Source organism: Somniosus microcephalus, chromosome 20 (genome assembly GCF_052327205.1).
Source record: "Somniosus microcephalus isolate GS21.2 chromosome 20, FLI_Smic_1.0, whole genome shotgun sequence".
Taxonomy (NCBI): Eukaryota; Metazoa; Chordata; class Chondrichthyes; order Squaliformes; family Somniosidae; genus Somniosus; species Somniosus microcephalus.
Window position 1 is genome coordinate 46,305,885 of NC_141006.1, and position 19,110 is coordinate 46,324,994.

Below are 19,110 nucleotides of genomic sequence, written 5' to 3' on the forward strand. Positions count from 1 at the left end.
ATATCACCTTCCTCCTCTATCTTTTTGCACATGACTGTATTCCTTCAAATTGTGATGTTGCTGAGAACATGAGCTGTCCAGAATGTAGATCTCTGCCTGTCCATGTCAAAACATGGGCGCTACTAAGATAGACCTCTCTCCTCTTGTGAGGGAATACACATTGTTATCAGACCTAGAACTGAAAAGTAAAGCGGGCAGGTTTGTGTATCAGGTAGTCTTGATACTCTGCACCATGATCTCTGGATGTCTGTACTCTTACTGCTATGCAGATTAAGCAGGCCCAAGTATATAATTCTTGAAGGTGTGCATCTGTGACAATGTTTAATATAAGGAAAGAGCCAAGTGGTAAAATGTACATGCCTGTACTCACAATAAACACACTTTCTGCCTTTGAGTATATTAATCCCAATTCCACTTATATTTTATATTTATCTCACTGAAGCCCTCAGTTTAAGTGCTGAGAAAAACCATGTGTTTACTATGGATTTTAGCACCATTCTCAACCAACTAGAATCCTTCTTTTCATCTCCTAATCTAATCAGTGAAGACTGTTACATATTGAAGGAACAGGAGCACCACCCCTTTTAACCACTGGAAGTTAGTCACAGGGCATGGTTTGACCCTCTTAATGTTAAAAGTGTTGGTTTTGGCGTCGATTGCAAGAGACACATTAAGCAAGACACCGCTCCCCTTACATGTATGATAAAAAATGTGTCAGGAGATAGGCAAGAAGGCTGCTTTAAATTTGTTTCATTTATTCTTCATTGTCAGGTGAACCTCTTTTCACATTCACCTCATTAATTATAATCATCAGACTCAGTGTTGTTTGAAAAAGTTTGTTAGCACATTTTATCTCAGCATTCTAAAAAATGTTTTGAGCAGAAGAAACTTTTTTCCCTTTTGTGTCAGACTCTAACAATACAACGCTAGATGATGCACAATCAAAATCTAGACTTGCTACCAGAATGCAATGAAGATTTTCTTTTCATTGTTGGTAATTACAACATCGGTTGGGAGATGTTTAGGCTAGATTTTAAAAGCCCCAGTTAGCAAACTGTCAGGTAACATTATTCATTGATATAGTACACAAAAACTTTATTAACATATGATATTCATAATTAATTAGTGTATTAAAATCAAGTAAACTGCAAATAACCCACTGGCAGTAGAAGCACCAGTGAAAGAGAATGCTGCTTCCTATTGAGAATGAGCTGGTGAGTAACTCTGGATCCTTTTCATGGCCATTTCAGGGGATAAAGGCCATTTCTTGGCTGGGAAATTACACTTGGCCTAAGAAGACACAAAAGAGCAGAGAACATAGATGTTGTTGGGGGAAGGGGGAGGGAGGGAATCAAAACCAAAATCACAAAGTAAAAGTTGCAAGGAAGAACAGAGATGATTTTACAGTGCCTTTTTATGATCCCCTTTTGAACTTCACATCACCATCAGTGCCTAAAAACATGAACTAACATAAATAACAGCAACAACCACTTCCGTTTATATAGCACTTTAATTTAGTAAAACGTCCCAAGGCGCTTCACAGGATGGTTTTCAAACAAAACTTGACTGCAGAGTAAACTACAGAGCGAGTCAAGATATTAGATGCCTGCACAGTGCTGTATATCCTGCAAAATACTGCAGACTAGTTGGACTTGGATCAGCTGTACTGTTCTGATTCATGTGCAGGTTAAATTAGTGGAGATTTTCATGAACATTTTTCTACAGAATATAAATGCCCACTTAATGTTCTTATGCCTTCCAATTTCTATCAAAATTCATGAAATGTGCTGATAGGTTTATAGATTTGATTATGGTTTCCTTTTAACCTACCTATATAACTATAACTTTGCTGGAAGGAACATAAAATTACCTAGACATATATGGATATTACAACAGGGATACTGGTCTTTCAGTCCAACAGCCCATGTTGGTGTTTATCCTGCACTCCTAATCTCATGAGCCTGCCCTGTCTTCATATCCTTTTATTCCGCTTTCCTTCAACCACCTATCTAACCTATTCTTAAATACTGACATTATATAATACAGAGAAAGCAATGAGGATTAACAGAGAACTAAACAGAATATGGTGACAGAAATGTGGTTTGTGCTGTATGAGAAGATACATTTCCTGTTCGTATATGGTCTGTTGTGTATTTCCAGCATTTTCTGCTTGTATATTAGTGAAGATATTACTCTGGTCAAAGTACAAAATTCTTTTCCAATAATTTTTAGTATGATGGGACAGAAAATAGCTTTCTCGTTATATTTTAAATAGGCCTTCTGATTTTTTTCTGAGCTGATGTAAAAAAAAAGGGAGAAATCTGTGGGTGAATCTGTGCTTTTTTGATAAAAATAAAAAAATATTCATAATCAGAAAACTTCAGATTTAATCAGCAAAACAATTTTATAGGAGCAAATACATAAAGAAGTCTTCACAAAATATAATGCTAAAATTAGTTGATGTACATCATTAACTGTATGTTCAGTGCCTCCTCCCACGTGGAACTTTATTGAAGGTGCAGTCTATGTCAAGGGAGAAAAGAAAATGTGAGGATATCACAGTCACTGAAATAACCCTGATTGGTGTGTGCACTGTGTGATAATGCAGCTTTTCTAACACATGGCATAAAATCCAAAATATGACAAGTGGCAAGTGCATTAATATTTTATTCAAAAGCAACTAATACATGGTATAACGATGGCTCAAGATCCATAATTTAAAATAATACCATGCAACATGGTCCCATTATAAATCATTCATAGCAAAGAATCAACAAAATATTACTTATGTAGAATCCCTCATATATGTGAGTGGGTTTTATATACATTTTACCGGTAGCTACTCAGATTCTGCCAACACCTGATTGAGATTTACAAATGGTCAACTAAGTAAGAAGGCTATCATTTACTATCAGGGTTTAGACGATCTTACAAGCAATGAGTGTGACTTTCAAATGGTTTATGGGTGTCATCTGAACTACAAGATTAAATTCAAGCATGTACAATTTTTAAATAATGACTTATCTCAATAAAGTCATTATAGAGTTTATGATAATTAAAAGGAGTGTTGCAATGACATTACTGTGGAAATTACTATGGGCAATGTCAAATGGTTAATATTTTGTATCAAATCCCTCTCTACTATTTTATAAGAGGCATTTGCTTATATTTTAAATGGTTAAAGCCTCCTTTAAAATAGCAGATAGAGGAATTTGATACAAACATGTTAAATGTTCGTATGATAATATTTTCACAGCACTTACAAGGCTAATGACTGAAGTCTAAGGCACTGTTGTGATATTACTGCTGCAGAATAATATTGTCAGAGGAAAGGACAATAAGAGAATTTTTGTGCAGTTCTAAAACTAAATTAACATGTAATTTAGAGATAAGAATATGTTATAAATAAAATATATCACTGTGTACATTAATCGGTCCCTGAGAACATGTTGACATCCCTGCAAAGCTGTAACATAGAAGATTCATTCGCCTGATAGAAAAATCTGAGTAAATATTTTACAAATGATGGTTTTAATTAAAATGCTTGAACACGTGGTATAACAGTGATAGATACAACCTTCCTTTGAGTGCACACAGCAATAAAGGACTCTAATGCATTAAAAGATTAGCCTCAGTGTTTGTTCACCATACTGGACTTCATGAGAACATAAGAAAGCATAGGATAAGAAAAGGCCATTGAGCCCTTCAAAGCTGCTGCTGTAGGAGAAGGTAATGTTACCTTTTAAAAGTTTGCGAAAGCACGGGGATAGCTCCCTTGATGGCTCAGTGAGTTTATTCAGATTATAACTGAGCTCAGGTCAGTAAGATCCCTAATCTGTGTCGCCAGGGTTGTGGTAGGGGTTCCTATGATTGGCCTCAACACTTTTAAGTTGTGTTGGGGAAAAATTGCCCTGGGTTCCCCCTCCCAATTGTCCTTTGCTTGGTGTAGATGAGGAGAGGATTGGGCTTGGCTGTGATCCTTCCCACTGTTGAGAGCTTGCAAAATTTACTGTAGAAGTCTACACATGAAGAATGGTTAGTTGGGCAGAGGGCACCTTGAGATCAAGGAAGAGTATGGCAGCAAGGAGTCAACACCTTTAGAAATAAGTCTTTCCTTTCCCCAACTGGGTACAACAAAGGTGTGTGATGTATCCGTTATGGTACTTTTATGGAAACAGTCCAGAATTTAAGCCCTGAGATTACATTATGTGATACTAACATATGAACACGTAGTGTACTTGTTTGAAATTTCTCTGCGACTTGTTAGCGGAGTTGCTAATCCATTTATTTTAAGTGAGTCAATGCCTCCACTAGAATAGCAGAGAGGCACGTTTCAGACAAACCGTTAAGAGGTTGTACACTCACATCCCATGGTGTAATTGCAAGACCTTAACCCATAGGCAATTTGAATTGTGGTGATATGCATAACATATGGTGATCCTTTAATGCTTTCTTTCCTACATTAGTAAAATGTCTCACCATAGTAATTGTGGTCATAGTAACTAAATGGAAGTTACAATACAAGATCGTAAGAACATTATAAGAAAATATGGAATTATGGGAATTAAACTGTTTACCACATTAGAGTCAGCTGTGGCTCAGTGGGCAGCACTCTCGCCGCTGTGTCAGGAGGTTGTGGGTTTCAAAGTCCCACTCCAGAGACTGAGCACAAAAATCTAGGCTGGCACTCCAGTGCAGTACTGACGGAGTGTTGCACTGTCGGAGGTGCCATCTTTCGGATGAGACATTAAACTAAGACCCCTCAGGTGGAGGTAAAAGATCCCACGGCACTATTTTGAAGAAGAACAGGGGAGTTCTCCCCGGTGTCCTGGCCAATATTTATCCCTCAATCAACATCACTAAAACAGATTATCTGGTCATTATCACATTGCTGTTTGTGGGAGCTTGCTGTGCGCAAATTGGCTGCCACGTTTCCCACATTACAACAGAGACTACGGGCTGGGTTTTCATTGAGGAGGTGGGTAGGAGGCAGGACTACAACTTTTGGGGTTGTAGTCCCGCCTCCATTGAGTTGTAGCCAACCCACGCGATTTTGACTTGATTGACCTTGTTGAGCCCGCCCAGCGGGGTCAGCAGGCCAATTAAGGGCCACCTGGCAACAGGTGACGTCACAGATTGATATTTCATCTGTCAAGACCTTTTTACAGATGAAATATCAGCGTTCGACAGCTGTTTGAAGCTGTCAAACACTGACAATCCGTACTCCAAATTAATTCCTTCCTCTCAGGATGATTTAGAGATCTCTCCGCAACAGAAAGCTGAATGCTGCAATTTTTGACAGATCGCGGCCATTCTGCTTTCTGTGCCAGTGAGACGAGGGACTCCTGAGACTTGAAGGAAGGAAGGCTGTAAAGGTAAGTAAAACTTCTTTAAACACTTTAAACACACCAAACACACTTACCTCTGCACTCATGCACCCATCACTCACCTGAACACCAGACATCTCGACCCCTCCAATCCCTTAAGCCCGCCTCGCTAACTTGGCATGGTTTGGAGCTGTCGGGAATCCCACACTTCAAGAATGAAAATAGGGATTAGGCTAAAAACTGCCTGTTAACTACCTGTTAACAGACAGTTAATTGGCACTAATCCCCTTCCCGCCTCGGGGAGGCGGCTCCCAGTGCGGGTCGGGTACCCGCCTCCTTTGAAACTGGCATGGAGGCGGGTTGGGGGCGGGATGGGTTCGTGCCCCCCCGATTTCGGGATTTTAACCCCCCACATGCCTCCAATCCCGCCTCCACGGCCCAATGAAAATCCTGCCCAACACTTCAAAAAAAAGTACTCCATTGGCTGTAAAGCGCTTTGGGATCTCCGGTGGTTGTGAAAGGTGCTTTATAAATGTAAATCTTTTTTTCTTCATTTAATACTTAAAAAAAATCAATTTTACTGAGTGAAGAACAAATTACAAAGGTTTGGTAATAGTTTGAAAGTTTTGAGGAGCAGTTAGTACTCTAACGCTAATTGTGCTGCACAGCACCACAAACAGTCATGCTTTCTTCCACAATAAAACATTCTCCAGAACCTGACATTTTAGCAGAATTACAGATAAAAAGTCCCGCAAAGTGCACGAATGATAGAGCTCGCTTTCCCAAGCATTGGTGCAATCATTGTGATTATATATGACATCCAGATCACCTGCCAAAAAGCAACCTTTGTTCTGGAACATTTGTACTTCATCTGATTTGGCACATCACTTCCTGAATAGTGAGCTGCTGGGAGACAGTCATTGGGTTAGTACAGTGTGGTTTACAAAACAGTGTCTTGTTAAGTATTACAACAGCAAAATACTGCGGATGCTGGAAATCCGAAATAACAACAGAAAACGCTGGAAAAACTCAACAGGCCAGGCAGCATCCGTGGAGAGAGAAACAGAGTTAACGTTTCAGGTCGAAGACCTTTCGTCAGAACACCAGACCTGAAACGTTAACTCTGTTTCTCTCTCCATGGATGCTGCCTGGCCTGCTGAGTTTTTCCAGCATTTTCTGTTGTTATTTCTTGTTAAGTATTGTTTGTATGTGATTGTGTCACACCCTTTTCACAGGATAGTGGCTATGCATCAAATGTGATTTTACAACCTTCATTAGCAATTCAACGAGCAGATCCCGCTATAGTTTTGTGGGTAAATACACTGCCTGATACAGTGCTGAGACCTGGAAGGCCCCGTGATTGAGTTATCTGATTCCAGTAGGATTTGTTATCAGGGTGCTGCAATTGGCCTCAAAGCCCTCAGGTTAGCAAAGGAAAAGAAATCCTGCTTCTGCTCCTATTCAGTGATCTCTGATGTCCCCCATAGTTGAATAGTCTGCTAACACTCACCATCCAGTCTGACATTGGGCGGTGAGTGTTAACAGGCTATTCAGTTACAGGGACATCAGTTGAGGTACCAGAGAGCTGCTGGCATGTGTAGGATCATAACTTGGTAAGAACCAGCACCTTCAGGAGAGCACCTTGGCACACAAATAAAATATGTTTTTGTTGCTTCAACCTCTCTGATGAATGTTACAATATAGCTTACAAAGTCTGAAATATTTTGATAGCATACTGCAAGATTGCTGTACTTAGCAAGTGATCCAGCTGTGGATGAATGAAAGAAAGACTTGCATTTGTATAGCGCCTTTCATGACCTCAAAACATTCCACAGTGCTTTACAGCCAATGGAGTACTTTTTGAAGTGTAGTCACTGTTGTAATGTAGGAAGTACAGCAGCCAATTTGCACACAACAAGCTCCCACAAACAGCAATGTGACAATGACCAGATAATCTGTTTTAGTGATGTTGGTTGAGGGATAAATGGAGGAGAAGCATCCGGGAAGGCGCCGAACACCTCGAGTCTCTTCGCCGAGAGCAAGCGGAAGCCAAGCGCAGGCAGCGCAAGGAGCGCATGTCAACCCAAGCACCTCACCCACCCACCCCTTCAACCACCGTCTGCCCCACCTGTGACAGAGACTGTTGGTCCCACATTGGACTCATTAGTCACCTGCAAACTCATTTTTAATGTGGAAGCAAGTCATCCTCGGTTCCCGAGGAACTGCCTAAGAAGAAGAAATATTGGCCAGGACACCAGGGAGTACTCCCCTGCTCTTCTTTGAACTAGTGCCGTGGGATCTTTTACGTCCACCTGAGAGAGCAGACAGGGCCTCGGTTTAACGTCTCATCCAAAAGACGGCACCTCTGCCAGTACAGCACTCCCTCAGTACTGCACTGATAAGGGAAATAGAAGGGCTTCACATAGGAGGTTTACAATATTTACCTTTCAGTACAAGACTGAAAGTGAAGGTCTGAAATTGAGGAACCATTTGATCAACAACATCATGTTTAAAGGTAAGAATGTGACCATTGTGATGCCATCTATTATCACACACAATTCTGAACTTTGAAAATTTGGTCAGCAGGTTGATGAAAATCCCCAGTGACATCCTACACTTTGGAAAAGTTTATATTCAAAACTATAAATAGAACAAAAACAATGTTGTTAAAGTAAAGCAGTAAATGAGATAGCCTTAATTGTGGAACGTTTAACATAAGGAAAAAAAACCTTAAATTCTGCGCTAAACAAAAATCAAGAAAAGTAATCCAAGAAATGAGGTATTCCCACATTTCTAATTGTGCAAGTGAAGTTATAATATTGAGTTGATAATTACTATTTCACCTTTTTACAGTGTCTGGCTCATCAAGAGGGTCAGACATAGATAACTCTTGTAACGCATGGAGGGGCATTATGTGTTGCTGGAGGCAGAGAGTCAGCTACTTCTGTGTCCATCATTAGTTGTCTTGGTCTACACTTGCAGGTCTACAGAGAAAATGAACCACTGGGAGAATAAGGTTAACTACCATTTGATAGATTGATCAATGAGCTCTTTGATTAAAGTACAGTGGTTTGACAACAGATAAGTGTCAAACAAGTGCTTCTTAGATGTACAGGTAGTGATGGATTTCCACTTCTGTCCAGGTACCTCTTAATAATGTGGCATACTTGTCAGATAACCTTCCCAGCCCAAGAGGTACCTATCAGGAAAAGATATTTTAACAGGTATCGCCACTTCACTCTGCTTGACTGTTGCTGGAATCAAATACTTAGCTAATTGACACAGGCCAAAACAACATTTTTATTCCCATCTAGAAGGGTCCATGAGAGAAGGAATGATTAAACAATTAGTTTTAAAAGAATTGAATTCATAAGTGACCATTGCAAAAGAATGTCCCAGGGAAGGAAGGAAGGAAAGAAAGATAGAAAGAAAGAAGGAAAGAAAGGAAGAAAGACTTGCATTTATATAACGCTTTCACAACATCCCAAAGTGCTTTACAGCCAATGATGTACTTTTGAAGTGTAGTCACTGTTGTAATGTAGGAATAATGTAATGTAATAATGTTGTAATAGAGGGTCAGTCTGTATCACTGTGGATTATTTTTCTATTTACATTGATGACTTGCCTGAAGGGTCACTCACTGTAAATTTTGGCTGTTCTCCTTAAACTAGAATTCATTAGGAGTATACATAAACTTAGCTTTTGATAATCATGTAGGATGGACTATCGCCTGTACAAGCGAGTACATTACAAAAATCTGCAATATTCATCTGCATTCTCTTTTTGGCGTCATTACAACATGTGTAGCATGCTCTGCGTACCCAGGCAATGTGGGAAATACCTTCAGTTGAGCAGTGATCACCTCTCATCATATCTCTTTGGAGGCCTGAAGGATCTTTGTATAGTGTTGCTTTGTATGACTGGTCATAATGTTGGCAGATTATGAGCACCAGCTCCTCTATTTCCTATTTTAGGAAATGTCTCTTGTGGTCTTCTCCTTTCCTATTCAAACCAAGCTGAATTGGCTTCTTGAAATAAGGATACAGGAATGTTGAATTGATAGCATTCTGTCTTGTCAAATCATTTTGTGTTTGGGGTATATAAGTATTGGCATAACTTGTTACATAGCTGTCAGTACGACATGCAAAGTACCAGTGCAGCAATCACAGACAGTTTGAGAATCAAGTTTGTTTTTTGCTGTCTCTAAACACACCCCCTTCCCCCAAAAACACAAGTTCCTTCAAAATGCAAACATTATACAATTAAATACAATTACTGAAAAAACGGACGTGCTATCTATGTGTATGTATCTTCTTGTCTGTCTGTGTGTCTTTCCCTTTGTCTGTCTGTCTCTCTGTTATTCTATATTTTTCTATCTGGCTTTATCACTGTTTCTTTTGTTTATGTGTCTCTCCATGCCAGGGTTTGGAAGGGGAGAGGCTTTAGAAATCAGTTTTCCTATGAGGTTTGCGCTGTCTCTCTCTGGTACAGATTGCTCAGCAAGCAGCCCTCCTCCACAACGAACTGTGTTTTCATTTGTTTCAATTTCAAAAGATAAAAGTTAGAATCCTATGGTTTAGCAACAACCTCCCTAAGTGTCTTGACACAGCAGAATTTGTAGATCTTACCCAATTAGCGTAGAGTTTAATCAAAACCATCTCTAACATCAAGGTTTTCTCAGAATTGTATCCTATCGTGTGTGTATCTGTTATCTTTGTGTATAATGATTAAGGTATGTGAAAAACATTGGCAACCTTGTACACAGCTGGAAGAGTATTTTCAGCGCCAGTAGCAGTTAATAACTCATTCTGACTGTTCTTGGTTCCCTTGCTTTTACACTGAAACCTGCTTATTTCGTACCATTTGCAGCCTAATACTTAGATTATGAGTCATACATTTACCTTGATAAACTGTATTAGATTCCATCAGGGATTGGTGAACATACTGAAAGCTGGAATTAGTGAACATTCAGAAATGCAGGCTGCACCAACTCAGGCAACTGAACAATAGTAACATAAACCTAGAAGTGTTGGTGACATTTGTGAATGGAAGCTTAGCACGTTTGCATGACATTCCTTTATTGGATATTTGAACACAAGTGTTCACCTGTTTTCTTTAAATGGGTTAAATTAACAGACAGACCAATGCCTTAATCACCTGTTGAGTATTTATATTAAGGCTAAAGGGATCAAGGGATATGGGGAGAAGGCAGGGACAGGGTACTGAGTTTGGATGATCAGCCATGATCTCATTGAATGGCGGAAGAGGCTCGAGGGGCCGAATGGCCTATTCCTGCTCCTATCTTCTATGTTTCTATGTTTCTATTAGTCTGATAATATTGACCTCACTAAGTTATGCTAAAACAGAAATACATTTCAGGCAGGAGAAGACCTGTGGTCAATTTAGCTTGTCCATCCAATTCTTCTCTTTCTTTCCTGTGAAATATCTTTTATAAAATGTAATAACTGTGAATCCTTTCAAATGAGAAGAGCTTGTCTATTTCCTATTCCAAACCAGTTAAAGTTTCCTATTAACTGCATGCACTGTAATTTGTTCCATATGTTGATCACCCTTTTGGAAAATAAATGTAGTTAAATTTCCTTTGGGCTAAATTGCTTATTAACTTTAATTTTCATTATCTTCAATCTCTTCTTTCTGATCCTCGAATTTTGTCTGCAGCAAAACAACAACTTCTCTGGGCGCGATCTTGCCAGCCCTGGGGAGGCGGGTATGGTGGCGGGTCTGCCGGGAAAATGGCAGAATCTGGGGGCGGGTGCCCATCCTGCCCCCAACCCGCCTCTGTGCCATCTTCCCAGCAGGCAGGTAGCCGTCCCTCGCCGGGTCCCGTCTCCTTGGAGGCGGGAAGGGATTACAGCCACTTAACTGCCTGTTAACAGGTAGTTAACAGGCAGCAAATAGGCTGATCACCATTTTGCCCACACAAGTGCGGGCTTCCCGAAGGCTCCGAACCCCGCCAGGGTCACTGAGGCGAGTAGTGGGTCTGCGGGGGTCGGAGGGGTGCAAAGTGTGCTGTGAAGGTAAGTGATGGGTGCAAGTGTGGAGAGGTGAGTATCTCAGGTAAATGGAAAGTGTTAGAAAAAGTTTACTTTGTTTCTTCCTGCAGGCTTCAGTTGGTGGGTACGAGGTGAGTCTCGCCCCTCCGCGGTAGAGATGACAGATGGCCGTTGCATTCTCCAATGCAACAACCATCTAATTTCTGTAAAAGAAAGAGGTTTGATGAGGTCAGAGAATGTCACCATTTGACAGCTTCACAGAGCTGTCAAACGATGACAATTCATCTGTCAAAAATTTTTGACAGATGAAACGTCATACGTTGACATTCTCTGCAACCGACTTTCCCTTAAATGGCCTGCTAAGCACGCTGGGCAGGCTTAACAAGGTCAATCAAGGGAAAATAGTGTGGGTTGGCCAGAAGTCGATGGAGGCGGGACTAAAACCTGACAAGTGGGAGTCCCGCCTCCAAAAGCTCCCCATTGGCAAAATCACCCTCTCTGTTTCCAAGTTACCAAAACCCTTCATAATCTTAAAAATTTCTAACAAGTCTTTCCTTAGTCTTTTCAAGAAAGAAAACTTTTAAGGTACTGAAACCTCTCTTCATGGATCATCTCTTTAAGATGTAGTATTAATCTTATAGCCTCCTGCTGAACATTCTTCACTAACATGATATCCCCTTTGAAGCAAGATGGCCAAAAATGGATATGATATTCCGGAGGTGTTTTACCAAGACCACATACAGTTTTAACATCACCTCTTGCAATTTATATCTGGCACCCTTTGCTATGCAGCCCATGTTTTTTTATTACTACCTGGCAATACTTAGGTTAATGGTTTTGGTTACCTACCCAAATATTTCAAGATCTCGTTCCTGCTCTGCTACCTCCTGTACGTTCCCACTGAGGACATATTCTATTGTTAACTTTTTCTTTTGCCAAATCTCATCACTTTACACTTACCTGCATCTGCCATTTTTCTGCCCACAAAACCATCATCTCAAAATCCTTCAGGGGCTGTAATCTTGTCTCAGTGCTCCCATTTTGGTGTTATCTGCAAATATAGACAACTTTCAACTGATTCCGAACTTTAAGTCATTTATGAAAATGATAAGCAACAGTGGTCCCAACACCAACCCTGTAGTGCACCACTAACAACCATTCCCATTTACTGCTACTTGTTAATTTTGTTCAACTAGTCATTCTTTAATGCATTTCTCTCTATTCTATGGAAGAGAACCTTGTGCAGTAATATTTTCTAAAGATAAATAACATCCAATGTCTTACTCTTTCCCATCAGGTTGGAAACTTCAACACAAAATCTAATATATTCATCAATCACAATCTTCCACTCCATACCTCCTGTCCCCATTAATCTATGCTCCTCAGGTGGTCTCTTATGCTGTCCCTCAGCATTGTTTCAAGCAAGTTTCCCACAATGTGACTTGGAGGTCTAAAATTAGATGACTCATCCCTAGGCAGCAGTTCAATTTGTTATTTTCCAGTCCCCTGTGATCTGCTGTCATTGCGGTGATCTTTGGAAAATATCTGCAAATGGGTCCAGTCACCCTTCCCAACTCCTCTAAAACCCAGGGGTGAAGATTGTCAGGGCTGGTGCCTTATCCACCATCAGTGTCTGCAATCTACTTGGCACTTACTCTTTGGTGATTCCCAAATGATCAAGTGTATACCCCTCTGCAAACAAATCCTCGGTTCTAGCATTTCTCCTCTCACTTCATCAGTCAACACTTGTGAAAGAGCAGTTAAGCAATTCAACAACTTCACTGTCCTCACATACACACTCCTTTCTCATTTTAGTAGCTGATTTCCTTCTTTGTTTGCTTCTAGCATACTTGAAGAAGGCATTACTGTTTGCCTTTATGTTTGCTACTATATTTTCTTCGTGTGTCTTCTTTGCAGCTTCTTATCAGCTTTTTTTCTGAGATTCTTAGCCTGCCTTTATAGACCTTCTTATCTTGTTCATTACTTGAGTTCTTGAACAACCTGAACACTTTCTCCTTTTTCTTAAGTCTTTTTTGACTCTTCTAGACAGCTGTGGTGGTTTTATCCTTTTTGTCCTCTATTCATTTTATTGATAAATTCTTTCTGTACTTTAAATATTTTTTAGAAGTCCCTATTTCCTACTACTCTTTCATATTAGTGTTTCCTCCCCATTTTTTGTCTTTATGTGTTTCCTCATCTTCAAAGCTAGTTTCCCAAAATCAAGCTTTTTGAAAGTCTCCCTTCTATTTTCCAATCTCTGTTTTTACCTTATCTAATAGCAATGTGGTTCTTTGATCCAACATATTCCTTCACTGATACCCCACCCACTCCATTAGCTAAAATCAGATCCAGTATTGCTCTGGTGTTGGTTCCCTCATATACTGCTTTAGAAACAAATGCTGCATCACTTCAATAATTTTACACTCATAACTGGTCTTTCCACATTAGGCATCATAGTCAATATTGAAGAGATCTGACAAAAATTGCCTATGATCACTATTCTGGACATAGCACTGTTTTATTACCTCCTAGAGGACTTGACTTAACTCCCTTTGTTTATCCACGAGCTGTAGAATATTTCCATCACTAACTAATCCCAAATGCTGTCCTTCCTTTCTATCCAAATCAGTGCCACTTCCAACATTCCTATTCTCAATTACATTCAGTCACTCCCTGACAATTTTTTTACTCCACTTCCGGCCCTCATATTGTCCAGAACATATGAAAGCCTGTGTGCTAATTCCTCATTCATCATTATTTCTCTATTTCTCAATTACTCCTATGATAAGGACTGCTTATAAAAGTTTCCAACTGCTGCATTTTGTTTTTAAATTCTTTGTATTAGTGTGGCCACACTTTAGTTTATCCTTCAAGTCTTTTTTCCAGACCACTTTTTCCTTTCTAATTAATTTTAGACTGTTGTCTTTGGTTTTATGCTCCTTGCATCCTTTCCATAGGTTTCTTATTTTTTATTTTATTAATTCACAGGATGTGGATGTTGCTGACAAGGCCATCATTGATTGCCCATCCCTAATTGCCCTTGAGAAGGTGGTGGAGAGCTGTATTCTTGAACTGCTGCAGCCCATGTGGTGAAGGTACTCCCACAGTGCTGTTAGGTAGTCAGTTCCAGGATTTTGACCCAGCGACAATGAAGGAACAGCGATATATGTCCAAGTCAGGATAGTGTGTGACTTGGAGGAGAACTTGGAGGTGGTGGTGTTCCCATGTGACTTGTTCTTCTAGGTGGTAGAGGTCGCGGGTTTGGGAGGTGTTGTCGATGAAGCCTTGGCGAGTTGCTGCAGTGCATCTTGTAGATGGTATACACTGCAGCCATGGTACGGTGGAGGGAGTCAATGTTTAAGGTGATGGGTGCTGTGCCAATCAAACGTGCTGCTTTGTCCCGGATGGTGTCAAGCTTCTTGAGTGTTGTTGAAACTGCACTCATCCAGGCAAGTGGAGAGCATTCCATCAGACTCTTGACTTGTGCCTTGTAGATGGTGGAAAGGCTTTGGGGACTCAGGAGGTGAGACACTTGATGCAGAATACTCAGCCTCTGACCTGCTCTTGTAGCCATCTTATTTAAGTTTCTGGTCAATGGTGACCCCCAAGTTGTTGATGGTGGGGAATTCGACGATGATAATGCCATTGAATGTCAAGGGGCAGTGGTTAGACTCTCTCTTATTGGAGATGGTCATTGCCTTGTACTTGTGTGGCGCAAATGTTACTTGCCACTTATCAGCCCAAGCCTGAATGTTGTCCAGGTCTTGCTGAATGCGGGCACAGACTGCTTCATTATCTGAGGAGTTGTGAATAGAATTGAACACTGTGCAATCATTAGTGAACATCCCCACTTCTGACCTTATGTTGGATGGAAAGTCATTGATGAAGCACTTGAAGATGGTTGGGCCTAGGACACTGCCCTGAGGAACTCCTGCAGCGATGCCTTGGGGCTGAGATGATTGGCCTCCAACAATCACAACCATCTTCCTTTGTGCTAGGTATGACTCCAGCCAGAGAAGAGTTTCCCCCCCGATTCCCATTGACTTCAGTTTTACTAGGGCTCCTTGATGCCACACTCGGTCAAATGCTGCCTTGATGTCAAGGGCAGTCACTCTCACCTCACCTCTGGAATTCAGCTCTTTTGTCCATGTTTGGATCAAGGCTGTAATGAGGTCGGGAGCAGAGTGGTCTCGGCAGAACCCAAACTGGGCATCAGTGAGCAGGTTATTGGTGAGTAAGTGCCAGTTGATAGCACTGTCGACGACACCTTCCATCACTTTGCTGATGATTGAGAGTAGGTTGATGGGGCGGTAATTAGCTGGATTGGATTTGTCCTGCTTTTTGTGGACAGGAAATAATTGGGCAATTTTCCACTTTGTCAGGTAGATGCCAGAGTTGTAGCTGTACTGGAACAGCTTGGCTAGAGGCATGGCTAATTCTGGAACACAAGTCTTCAGCACTGCAGCCAGGATTTTGTTGGGGCCCATAGTCTTTGCTGTATCCAATGCGTTCAGCCATTTCTTGATATCACATGAGTAAATCAAATTGGCTGAAGACTGGCTTCTGTGATGGTGGGGACCTCAGGAGGAGGCAGAGATGGATCTGCCATTCACTCGGCACGTCTGGCTGAAGATGGTTGCAAATGCTTCAGCCTTGTCTCTTGCACTCATGTGCTGGGCTCTGCCATCATTGAGGATGGGCATATTCATGGAGCCTCCTCCTCCTGTTAGTTGTTTAATTGTCCACCGCCATTCACAACTGGATGAGGCAGGACTGCAGAGCTTTGATCTGATCCGTTGGTTGTGGGATCGCTTAGCTCTGTCTATAGCATGCTGCTTCCACTGTTTAGCATGCATGTAGGCTTGCATTGTAGCTTCACCAGTTTGGCACCTCATTTTTAGGTACGCCTGGTTTTGCTCCTGGCATGCTATTCTACACTCCTCATTGAACCAGGGTTGGTCCCCTGGCTTGATGGTAATGGTAGAGTGAGGGATATGCTGGGCCATGAGATCGCAGATTGTGGTGGAATACAATTCTGCTGCAGTTTTAACATATGGGAGTTTATACTTTTAGTGTATGAGGGTGGTATGGGTATTTAACTCTGAGCCAAGACTCATTGCTTAGTAGGAATAAGTGATCAGGTAGCGCGGGACTAAAGCCTACAGCTATCTACATTGGATTCAAATGTAGTGGGGGACTTGTAGAGATCCATGCATCAAAATCAGGGTAATTCTGATCTTTTACTGATAAGCGAGAGTTCTAAATCAGTGTGTTGCGACAACTGTTGTGCTAGATAGCACAGGAATCTACCAGGAAAGCTGTCACAATCAGAGTTGAACATTCCCCAACATGATTGCCTATGGATACCTACACTCTACCATCACCTTCAATACTGATATTTTCATTCCAGTGACAAGTATCAATGACATTTTCACTGAGGTAAAAAGACCTCAAAAAGCATCAGCAAATTTCACAGTTACATGAAGTAGGTAGTTCTCCTGTTTACCATTCAACCTGGCACAGATTGGTTTGTTTCATTATTTGGCAGCAAGACCTCTCTGCAGCAGCCTTTCAACGTTTACAGTCAAGATATAATTGTCCACAATGCAGGCAAGTATGGGTCATTCCCTCAGGTATTTTATGTTTCAAAACATGGCAATTACTTTGAAAGCCTTACAATGTATGTCTTAGTAGGGCTGGGAAAACTTTAATTTTAGACCCGTTTTCTAAATGTACAATTTAAAAGGGGAGAGCACACCTTTAGCAGGAAGAATGGAGAATCGCGTCAAGCTCACGCAGAGGCACTGGGAATAACATTTGGCTGCTGGGTATTCTTTTAGCATGGGCCAATTAGCAGGAAGATGGTCTGATCCCAGAGTTCCCAGGAGTTCATTGACAAGAAGGAATCCCAGCAACTGCATAAACAAGAAAGAAGGGAGGAGCATTAATCAAACATGAGATAAATATTAACTCATTCAGTGCTGACTTCCTGGCGATCCTCTAATAATATCAGTCATTAAAAATGTTGTGAACTCTGCATGTGTTTGAGACATAGGCAGCTCTGGAAAACTATCACGTCATTTTCTGATAAACCAACAGCATTGCTATCAGAATCGTCAATCCTCTTAGGTGAATGTCATCATGTATTAATGATGTGGACCACTGACAGCCTCTTTTGGAATAAAAACTGAGGACTTCCCATGTAAATTTAAACATATATACACACAACATATCAAAGAGCTTTATGACTATGTTACCGTGATGTCAAGAAGGAGAGAAAAGCATTGTAACTATTTTATACACAGTTCTCAGAAATTCAAACTCATTTTTTCATATTTGTATTTATCTAACTATCAACTAGATTTCATTTCTATTGCTGCTCATTAATCTAAAAACAATATTGAATAACATTTTGCTGGAATAAGTATTAACGATCGACGATTGTGATATATGGAGCCCACATAAATCGTTCCACGAAAATTGTGTCTAATCAGCGTTTGAGTGCTAAACCTGCAGGTGTCTCTGTTTAGCACCTCCAGGCAAGTTCAAATTATGGTCATCAGCAATTAGGACCAAAATTGCGTGCTAAAACCAGACTTTCAAACAGGCGCGTCTTATTTGCGCAGCACCCGTTTAGCGCCTGTTTCACCCTTTCACCAAAATAACCCCCCCCACCACCCGACCATGTTCCCAGCTTTAACAGGGCAATCTGCTGCTGCTGCGCAGAACCTGTGTTAAATGTCAAACACTTAACAGAAGAAGCTTACATAGAAACTAATAGAAATTACCCTCAGAGAGGTGCTTCAATTTATTTTTTGTTTTATTCATACAGGATATCATAATAAAGAAAGAAAAATACTAAAAGAGATTCTGACTTAGCTGCAAGGCTCACTTGCAGCAGGGCCTTCCACATAAAATAACTGGATTGTACTGTGGTGTCGATGTCCAGTGATGAAATGATGCACTGACACTTGATGCCATCTCTGGAAATACTAACAGGTACCAGGGGAATATTGCCATGGGTTAAACACTAAACATAGTATCTATGTTTATTTTGTATTAAGTGTCTGGGAGCAGTTTGCAGCATCAGATACAGTTTTCAGGATAGCGCAAGATTACTGAGTAATATGCAAACAATTAGTTAAAGTTAATAGTTGAAGAAAAATAAATATTTTGGTAAAATAAAGAAAATGGTTGTCTACCAAAGCAATCAGTACTTGGGATTACAGTGTTTGTTTAAAGCGGTTAACCTTTTGCCTCATGGGATGGCAGTTTGACTAAGATCTGACACAATCAGACATGGAGTCTGTGTGGTATGGTGAGGTAAGAAGCAAGCAGGAGGTTGAGTTAAATACTAGTACGATAGCAAAATACTGCAGATGTTGGAAATCCGAAATAACAACAGAAAATGCTGGAAAAACTCAGCAGGTCAGGCAACATCCGTGGAGAGAAATTTGAGTTGACGTTTCGGGTTGGACCCTTCTTCAAAACTGGAAAGAAAAGAAACTAGATCGGAGGCAGGGCTGCGATCGGACAAAAGAATAAAAGAAACAAAAGAAGTAAAAGAGATTAGAAGCTAGACGAGATGGTAATAGGCTGGGATTAGGTGTAAAGTGTACTGGCAGGGCAAAAGATAGCTGCCAGGTGTGAGAGAGAAACAAAAGGAAAGGGGGGGGGGGGAAAGGAGTGGAACAATTACAAGAGAAAATGAAACGGGGGCCGAGCTTATGATCTGAAATTGTTGAACTCGATATTGAGTCCGGAAGGCT